General features: G+C 44.4%; 1 pseudogene; it reads left to right on the top strand.

Annotated features, from left to right (window-relative positions):
* Window positions 1-2,898: 2,898 nt before the first annotated feature.
* Window positions 2,899-9,758, top strand: part of LOC127214758 (sodium- and chloride-dependent transporter XTRP3A-like) — a 28,017-nt pseudogene continuing 21,157 nt past the window's right edge.

Below are 9,758 nucleotides of genomic sequence, written 5' to 3'. Positions count from 1 at the left end.
GCACACACGTCAACTGTTGTGTCTGTGGTGTTCTATGCCCCTCAGTTCTAGATAGAATAAAGGCTTATGCTCGCTGGCCATGCCTTCTCTCTGTTCTTATGATGTCCACCCCTTGATCCTTTTTTCTATGAGCTTAATTTATCATTATGACTGTGCTGTACTTCTTGCTCCACTGGGCTTTACATCCAACAATCATATTTTTTCATCTTTAAGAAGCATGTTTTCATTTGCACTGTTGATCATCATTGCTTGATGATATCTGATAAACACAATTCCTTTCTGCTTCTTCTCTTTCTCACAGCAAGTCTATTCTACAGGAAGGCATTTGTTCTAACACTGAAGTTTTATTGTACGTGTGTTGATCTACAGTGTCTTATCATAAGTTCAAAGAATACTTATCATTGCCCATCTTTATGGATAGACTTTCCCCTGTCTTATCTATTGCACACGCAAGTAAAGTTAGAGGAAGTTAAAATAATTATTTGTGCTTTTTAAAAACCTATTTATTTTGTTTGCGTAGCAGGCAGAGGACAACTTTTGAGAGTTCATTCTCCCCTTCTACCATGTGTGTCACAGGAATCAAACTCAGATCATCAGGCTTGGTGGAGAGCACCTTCCTTCAGCTGCTAAACCATCTTACTGGGCCTGGTTTGAATTTTTAGATGCACTGTTCTTAGCAACATGAGTGACTTTCAAGACATCTCCGTCATCATCCTCCAGTAATATCTTTGTTACCTACCCTCTTAAATAGAACCGTTACTATAGAACCATTATCACCAGCAGTCTATGGAGGGCCTACTCCTTGCCAGAACTAAAGGCAGTGATGAGCCAGATAAAGTCTTCCTCTGTCCTCAGTGGCTTAGAAGTCTGGGGGTAGCATAGCTATAAATAGTATAGGGACAATTGCCTTGAGAGGAGGAACTATCAGACCAAAGATGAAGAAGACCCCACCTCTGTATTTGAAGTATGGGGGGATGTGTAAAACGTTCCGTAATACCTAAAAGATATTAATCTGTAGTCACCCTGGACTCCAGCTTTGCCCGGTGTCATGAGGAACTAATGGGTAAAAGCTCCCTCAATGGTAAGGAGACAGATACCAAGAGAAAATGGCAGTAACTTATTACTCAAAAAGTAAGTCATACAGATTAGAGGGCAGAGAAGGAAGCCTCTGGAGAAGCCAAATGTGTGCAGAAAATGGACAGGGGGAGACAGAAATGAAGGTGTTAAGACCTCTGAACCAGGGAACAATGGTCGTAGAGGGAAAGAAGTCCTTGGAGATCAAGGGGGTGTGTGTAAATTTTATCTCAAGTGTAAAGAGCAAGGAAAGAGGATTTGACCAGGTAAGAGACTGAGGGCTAAAATAAGCAGAATGCCACAGTCTCTGACACAGCCTTGGAAACACTTATAAACTGAGAGCCAGAAGACCAGTGTGGAGATATAATGGTGCTTGGTACAATGCAGGTAGAGATACATTGGCAGGTTTCAGGGGTCTAAGGAATAAAAGCCAGTCACTTCCTCCCAGCCATCTTTCAACTCAGTGTTCACCCACCTGAACTAGCACAGAAACACAGGCAGCAGGTGTGCTAACAACAACAACAACAACAACAACAACAACATGCTCATTTGTGCTGTAGTTATCTGTTGTGCATGACAAGAGATTGAAAATGCCAACATTGAAGGTGACAATGCCGGTTACAGGCAGAGGGATGAGAAAACACAACTAATGATAAGAATTATTGATTCATGTAAAACGTCCGCACAGTAAAATGGGAATCAAATTCTCCAAGTCTAATGCAGTGGCCAAGGAAGCCTGTAACAAAGCTTTTCGGAGGTTGAGGCATGAAGATTGCCAGCTTTTGCCATACAATGAGACAGTGTTTTAAAACAAAACCAAAACCAAACAAAGAGTATCCCCTCCAAATTACTTTACTGCTTCAAAGGAAAAAGTTAAGATTTAGCAGAGAAATCTAGCAGATGCCACCTAAGTAAGCCACATGAGCAAAGTCTGAATTGCCAAGAAGGGGCAAATGGACATCTTGTACCTCTGGAGGAGGACATCAGGTCACTTTATTGTTTCTGCCAGAACCGCAAGTGAGGGACATTCCACAAAATAAATTGCTGGTAAACTTATAAAGTGTGGGGGGGTGGAGGGGAAGATAAAACCCTTGAGGAAACATTAAGACCAGATCTGAAGATATGACTATGTTCTGGAACCTATCCTGAGAAACTAGTAAAATTTCAATAGCTCTGTATAGCAAATGTCCTGGGTTTTGTTTCTTTGTGGGTTTTGGGTTTTTTGTTTGTTTGTGTTGCTTTGTCTTTTGCTTTTGTTTCTTTCATACAATCTTGCTTTTATGCAACCCAAGTGGAGATACTGAAATGAGGGGAAAGTAGTGACTTACAGCAACAATAATCACCTCATACAGCTTTGTGGGGTACCTAACATGCTTGACCGCTTCATCTGGCCCCATTCATGTGGCTATAGGTCCTACACACCCAGTACTTAAGCTAGTGGCTCACAATTCTCCAGCATGTAGCTCCTCCCCCTGGGGACCCTGGAGGACCCCAATCATGATGTTCCCTGGCCATATTCCATGAGGATGAAAAGCTGCAAGCCTCTGGAATACACATGCCATTTCTTTTTCTGTTCTTTCTTTCTTTCTTTTTCTTTTCAATATTTTGATGGACAAAGAGGCCAGCCCAGACCCATAGGGTAGGGGAGAGAACTCTCCTTTTGGTGCAAGGATCAATGAAGAATAGTGACCATATTTAATTCACCAAGTATGCTCCTTGCTGGCCCTTCCCCTCTGATGTCTCATTTGGTCCCAGCTACCTACCCTCTGGGGATGTACACAAATGCCACCCCCTGCTTAATGTGTGCCTGGTGCTGAACATGGCATGCACGAGTGTGAGGTCATTTCATCATCACCACACCACTTAGGGGTGTTGGGCCATCGTAATGATACCTGGATGCAGAAGCCAAGCATCTATGCGAACATACCAGGTGTGGCCTACTGCACCCTTCCAGAGTGACCTTCAGTCACTGTCCCCTGGCACCTCCAGGATGTGATTCTCCTAGTTTGTAAAAGCAAAGGATCTAGAGCCATCAGTGTTCATACATGTTCTGTATACCTTTCATGCCCAAGAAAGGGAAGCAGACAGGAAGCCTGAGCCATTGTTTAAGGAATGAGGAAGGGTCCACCTGATGTGACCTCCTCCATCTTTGGAAGAAATATGTCCGGGGCATTAGAACTCATCTTCAAACTGCCTCCTCATGATGAAGAGCTATGAAGGCCATCAGAGTGTGCTGAGGCAGCAATGTATGCTGTATATTGGAAAACAGGGGAGGCTGCCTGGCCCCTTGGGCACTGACATGCACTTACTGGCCTGAGTTCTCAGTGGAGTGGGAGGAGTTGCTCTGTAATGCTATTGATACCTGTATAGTCTGCCACATGCAAAGTCAACAACTTACAGCTCTCTGGTTATGTTTGGGATGACAAAGGTTGACAATACTCCCAAGCGAACACACTTTAGAGCAACCTAATGGCAAATTCTCACTTCTCACAGGGATACACACTGTGGGACCTCATAGATCAGACCTGGCTGGGGGTAAGTGTTGTCTGTCTGTCACACTCCTGCCACATGGATGGGGCTGGCTCCAGGAACTTGACCTCCAAAAGGAGCAAGTTCACATCAGGCATGTAGTTGGCCCTTCTCCATAGTTCTGCTGGGTGGTTTGGGGAAAGCTCTGAGCTTTAGTTTGCTCTTTGGAAGGAGGACAATGCTTTTGTGTGAACTAACTGCATAAACAAAATACTGAGCCCAGGACCTGACACTTAGATGTCAAAAATCCGTTACTGATCTACCATCTCAGATGATCAGAGTTGAGGGGTAGTAATTCCCAAGATGATGTCATAGGTGTGGTATCAGGTCTAATGAAAACCTAAAGGAAGAGTGTTCTTGTTTGGGGATCTCACCATAGTTGTGTCATTCAAGTCCCACTGGTTAAATGACACACATCTGATCTTCAGCATGGCCCTCTGCTTTGCTCACAGGTGTTGCTATTGTGGTGGTCTCCTTCTTCCTCTCAATGTACTACAACGTCATCAATGCCTGGGACTTCTGGTATCTCTTCTACTCCTTCCAGGTAAGCCAACCTCTGGTCAGAGCAAAAGCAAAAAGGGTAGAAGATGCAGGGCCACTCACCAAGTTGGGAGCTGGTAGAGGATGAGAACGCCAGCCTGTGGGAACCCTCTCAGTGAGGGGGGGAGCGTGATGGGAGCCACAAGCCAAGCAGGGATGACAGAATCTGGAACCACTACTTATCACAATGTAAGCCAAACTATGCACTGTGTGTGCGCACGTGTGCATGCATGTGCGTTTGCATGTGTGTACACACATGTGCACAATCATTTCTGAGGAGCAGGTCCACAGCACTCATTGGAATATCTACAGGAATATTTTCAAGGACAAGCATTTTAAACAGTGCATTATCTAAATTCTTGTTACTGATATTCTGGAAGGGTCTAGGCTTTGTGGAAAATAAATATGAGCCATAATTCCACACTAAGCGCTGGAATGTTCCTCTCCACCAGTCACATTCTATCCCACCCCACCCCCATCTTCATTCTTTTCACTCTCAGAGACTCTAATCCCACTGCCTCCATATCAGCCTCTTTCCAGATGGAAAAAGAAGAGAAGGACCCAGGAATTACCACTCTAATATCCATGCATTCCATACTTCACAGAACTCCCCCCCCCTTACCCCTGCAATAAATCCTCTTCCAAGGTTACACAGCAGACCTTCACTTGCACTTCTATGGGCCATGCAGGTCCCCGGAACATATAAATCTACACTGGCATGGCCATATACACGACATGAGAGCTTTTGTTCAATCCCAGGAGCTACAAGTGACTCTATAGGACTCTACTTTATGGGAGGGTGTGGGTCCTTCTTAGTGGGTACATTTAGCAAAGCAAATATAAGGACCCTATGTTTACCTTCTGATGCAGATGAAGGGAGAAGAACACTGAAAATCTCTCAGTTGTTCCATGCCCTAGAGCTTCTTCATGTAGCATGTTCATTGGCAGGAATATTTTAAAAAAAAACAAAAACAAACAAACAAACAAAAAAAAAAAAAAACTGACGTCGAGCTCATCTCAAGCAAAGGACCCCAGAGGTATCCTCAGATTTGCAGCCAAATATGTGAAACAGTGTGAATTAGAGTGGCCTCAGCAGAGGGCCCAGAGAATATCGGCTAGGCAACTGAGCTTAGAGGGCTTCTGTTTCTTAGCTAGGACCTGCTGCTGGTTCCATCAGACACCACAGTGTCTCCCTCCTGTGGCCTGTACATACAAATGGGCTCACTGCTCAAGATTCTAACTCAAGTACCTTCACAGCTTTGTTTTTAAATTATTTTTAAAGTTTATCTTATTTATTTTATGTATATGGGTGTTTCACCTGAATGTCTATGTACAACATGCATGCCTGGTGCCTGCAGAGGCCAGGAGAGCGTGTCAAATTCCCTGGGACTAGAGTTACAGAAGGGGAGCCATCCTATGGTTACTGGGAATCTAACCTGGGGAAAAACAGCCAGTACCCTTAACTAGTGAGCCATCTCTCTAGACCTACAACTGGTTTTGAACAGGGTAGCTACAAGGATCTGGAAAGACTAGGCCAGGAAGCCTCTGATCCACTGTACTCTGTTGTTTCACGCAAGCCAGTTTAGCCCATATTTACAGGATAAGGTGTGAAGCCTCCTGTCAAAGACGCTTCCTATCATCCCACCAAGCCCTTGACCTTTCCCTTGACTGTCTGTTGATTCTCACTTCATTGAAAAGGATCCCCTGCCATGGTCTGTCTGCCCACTTAATGGTAACGGCACAGGCTACGACGAGGAGTATGAAAAGGCTTCGTCAATGCAGTACTTCTGGTGCAGGAAAACACTCAACATCTCACCATCCATCCAGGAGAATGGAGGAGTGCAGTGGGAGCCAGCACTGTGCCTCATCCTGGCCTGGCTGATGGTGTATCTGTGCATCCTGAGGGGCACTGAGTCAACCAGCAAGTTGTGCTAGGGAGTGTGATGGGACTGAATCTGGTCCATGCTAGGAGCTGTCTCTTGCTGTCCAGAGTAGAGGCTCAGTGGGTCAGAAGGCATGGATGGTGTTATTGGCATGTCCCTGTACTAGCTGACAGTGGAGGGTGTCAGAAGTGATTAAAGTTGTAGCACTGAATCTGAAATGACAGGCCCCAGCCAGTTCTCACACTCACCTGTACCAGGTCATTTCATGGAGATATTCAAACACCCTGCTATTCAGTCCTTCCACCTCAAATGCCAGAGCTATTATTCTGTGGAGGGAACCTCAACATCAGACTAGCCAGCCTCTGGGGACTTTATTGTGTAGTTGGATTTGGGGTCCCATTTCAAAGTGCTTTCAGGAAATCAATACTACCCAGAACTGTTGGGTTCTCCCTTGGTTTTTTGTTTTGTTTTGTTTTGTTTTGTTTTGTTCTGTTGTGTGGTATGGGGTTTTAGTTCTTGTTTTGGCTTTTATTTTTAAAGTGTCTCCTTATGTACTTCAGGCTGGCATGAAACTGGCTGAACGGCCCAAGTTGGCCTCAAACTCAGTGATCCTCCTGACTCAGCCTTCTGAGTGTTGGGATTTTAGGCCACAGATATGCCAAAATACCCAGCAAAGGCCTTTTATTTGCCTAAGCTCGTTCTTTCTGTTGAAATGCCCAGGTTTCCATTCATCCTAGGGCTGGAGTATCTGCTGTATTTCCTTCACCCGTACCTGTTTCAAACTGGGGTGAATGCTCCATATTCAGCTATTAGGCAAAGCAAATCCATAGTGGATCACGGTGTCTTATTCTTCTAACAGCCCCTCAGAGTAGATACATGAGGTCACTCCCAAAAGGATTAGATAAGCAAAGTATTATTCGCAAAATCACAGCCAGGGACAGCAGACTCAGGACATAGCCCATATTTACTCCAAGCTCTTCCCATCCTATTGGTGACATGCAGCATGAATATTCTCTTCACATCCTTTGTGACTTAGTCATTTACAATTTTTCTTCTTCTGACAATCCCATGAGACCCCTAGATCTCACTCTCCTGATCTCCTGCCTGCCTTCTCCAGCACTGACATGTTTGTTCGGTTTTGTTCTTTCATGAGGCATCAAGCTTAGAACAACCTATGTCATTGAGATATTGCATGACAACCCCAATGTTGTTTCTGGTATGACATATCACATTATTTTCTAAGTCCCCATAGTGGCCAGCATCTTAGCCCCAAAGCACTTTGCCTCACAGCTGAGCAGAAGAATCAGGGTGTTCTTTCTCAGCTGAGATCAGACCTTGCAGCATCTGCTCTGTCCCAACCTAGACCAAGCATGATCCAAAAGATCTAATGGTGATGTCTGTACCCTTGAATATTAAAGCAGTCCTTTCCTCTCCAGGCCTCTTATAGTTGTGAAAATAAGTAGAGTCTGGACATGATGCCATATTAATCCTCACCATCTATTTTCTCTCCTTATACTATGACCCCCCACCCTGACTGAAATGCCCCAGGGTTCCATGTATGGGGAAAGATGCTGCCTTTTCCTTTTTGTTTGAAATCTCTTTTATTCTCCTCTGAAGTTTTACTTATTGGTCAGAGTTATTTCTCCTGATAGGTTAAGCTAAAGCTAGATCACATGTCCAGCCATCCTTCCCACAAGAAAAAGAAGGAAGCCACTTTGTGAGGACTCTAGAAAGCCCAGAAGAAACACAGCCCACTGGCGGGGGTGGGGGTAGAAGTCCAGAGCTTTCCCCGAATGTCTTCTTAGTGCCCAGTGTTATGGACCCGGTTCAGCCCTCCCCCATGCCCCTGAATTTCTTTGACATCACTGGCAAAAGGACTCTTATCCATTTGCATCTCACCTGGTTTGACATATTAGATATTTGGGTAAATTCACTAACCCCCTAAATGTGTAAGAAGCCATGGTAAACATATATCCCACATTCTCAGTGTCCTTCTGACAGTCTTAGAAGTACATGAAGTATGGTGCCATGCCAAGGAAGAAATGGAAGACTGAGATTAATTGAAGCATATCAAGACATGGTCACTAGCTGGGTTTCTCAGAGGTGGATCCAACCTAAAAGAAGATTGATAAAACAAAACCAACCTTGTGAAAGTTTTGTTTTGTTTTGTTTTTGTCTATGAATCTAGGCATACATAGAAAGTGAATTACCCAAAATTTCCCACCCAGGGTAGGCAGATGTTTATCTGAAAGCCCTTACTTTCAGGCTTTTAGAAGTCAGGGTGACCCTGAGTCTGAGATTCCCCTGCCAAAGAGACTAAGAACACATCCTTAAATTGTGATGCATGTCAACAGGGAAAGAAGATTGGCTTAACCAAATAGACTTTTCTTTTTATGAAGAATGCACAAAATCAGTACATTTGTTGCATTTGTTGTGGGGACTTTGCCCTGTGCACTGTTTTCTACATATGGACATGCCTAACCAGGCTCCCCTCGGATCCCATCCAGAAAACCCAGTTCTGCCCCTTAAGACACTAATTTCACTTTGGAGATAACATAGATCCTGTAAGTGATTAGTCTTTCTGATTTTCTTGGGACCTCAGAAAGCTGAGTCAAATCTGGCTGAAAAAACAAAACAGAACAAACAAACAAACAAAAAAAAAAAAAACAAAAACAAAAACAAAACAAAACAAAACAAAACAAAAAAACAAAAAACGTGTTGTGTGGGCTCCTCCAGCCTTTCAGCCTTTCTTAGAGAAACAGGGGCTCGGGGAGTGTTGCCTCTCATGCACTGGAGAAGAAATTTCATGGGGGCAACAGACATGAGCAGCCATGTCCCACACTTTCTTTCTCTAGACCATACTCAGAACCTGTGTCCTACTCAGGACCAGTGCTACCCACAGCTCTTAGCAGCTGTGGATGCAGCCTAAATGCCAAAGAATTAAGGTTTTTGTGGGAGTGGCGGTCCCCATCTCTCCAGCAGTCTTATTCTGTTCCTGGATGCCTACAGGTGGTCTACTTCATCGCGTTGATGCCCTACTGTGTGCTGATATCTACTTGGTCCGTGGCCTCACAATCCACGGAGCTACCAATGGCCTGAGGTACATGTTCACACCCAAGGTATGGTTTGCAAGGGAAGGGGACTGTCACTTTCTGGGATACCTGGGAGGAAGGGAAAAGAGGGTAAGATCTGTAATCATCAGAGCTGGTGTGAGCCCATGACTGGGCCAAAGACTATAGATATCCTGGAAGTTATGTTCTCTGTAGCCTGTCCTGCAGCCCTCACTACCACTAGTGACTAGTGCCTGTGCCTTCCTTCAGGTCTTCCTGCTCCAGTTGTCACCTAAAGCCCAGTCCAGACTCCCCACTAAGCTAGGGACCATGGACATCTCTCCAGTCATCTCCCTTATCTGATCCCATATTTTCTTAGACCTTTTCCCTCTAGGGAATGCTATGGTCCCGTCCTTAACATTTTTTTTTTTTTCAGTCACCCTAGCCATTGTTCTTCAGTGTAGATGTTATTGAATTTAGAGTAGGGCACATTCTTTGCTGGACAAATGGCTGGAATCATATGACTGTATCCTTTCAAAATGGACACTCTTATTGCATAGGCCTTAAGTGTCAGTACTGGAGTAATCTCGAACTTGACTCCACATCCACCTAAATTTCCTGTGTGGTAAGACTGTTGTTGTGGCAGGCTGGTGATTTAGATGTTTTATGTGTTTTAGACTAT

This window comes from Phodopus roborovskii, unplaced genomic scaffold, assembly GCF_943737965.1.
Source record: "Phodopus roborovskii unplaced genomic scaffold, PHOROB, whole genome shotgun sequence".
Taxonomy (NCBI): Eukaryota; Metazoa; Chordata; class Mammalia; order Rodentia; family Cricetidae; genus Phodopus; species Phodopus roborovskii.
This window is presented reverse-complemented; position numbering and strand designations above follow the sequence as displayed.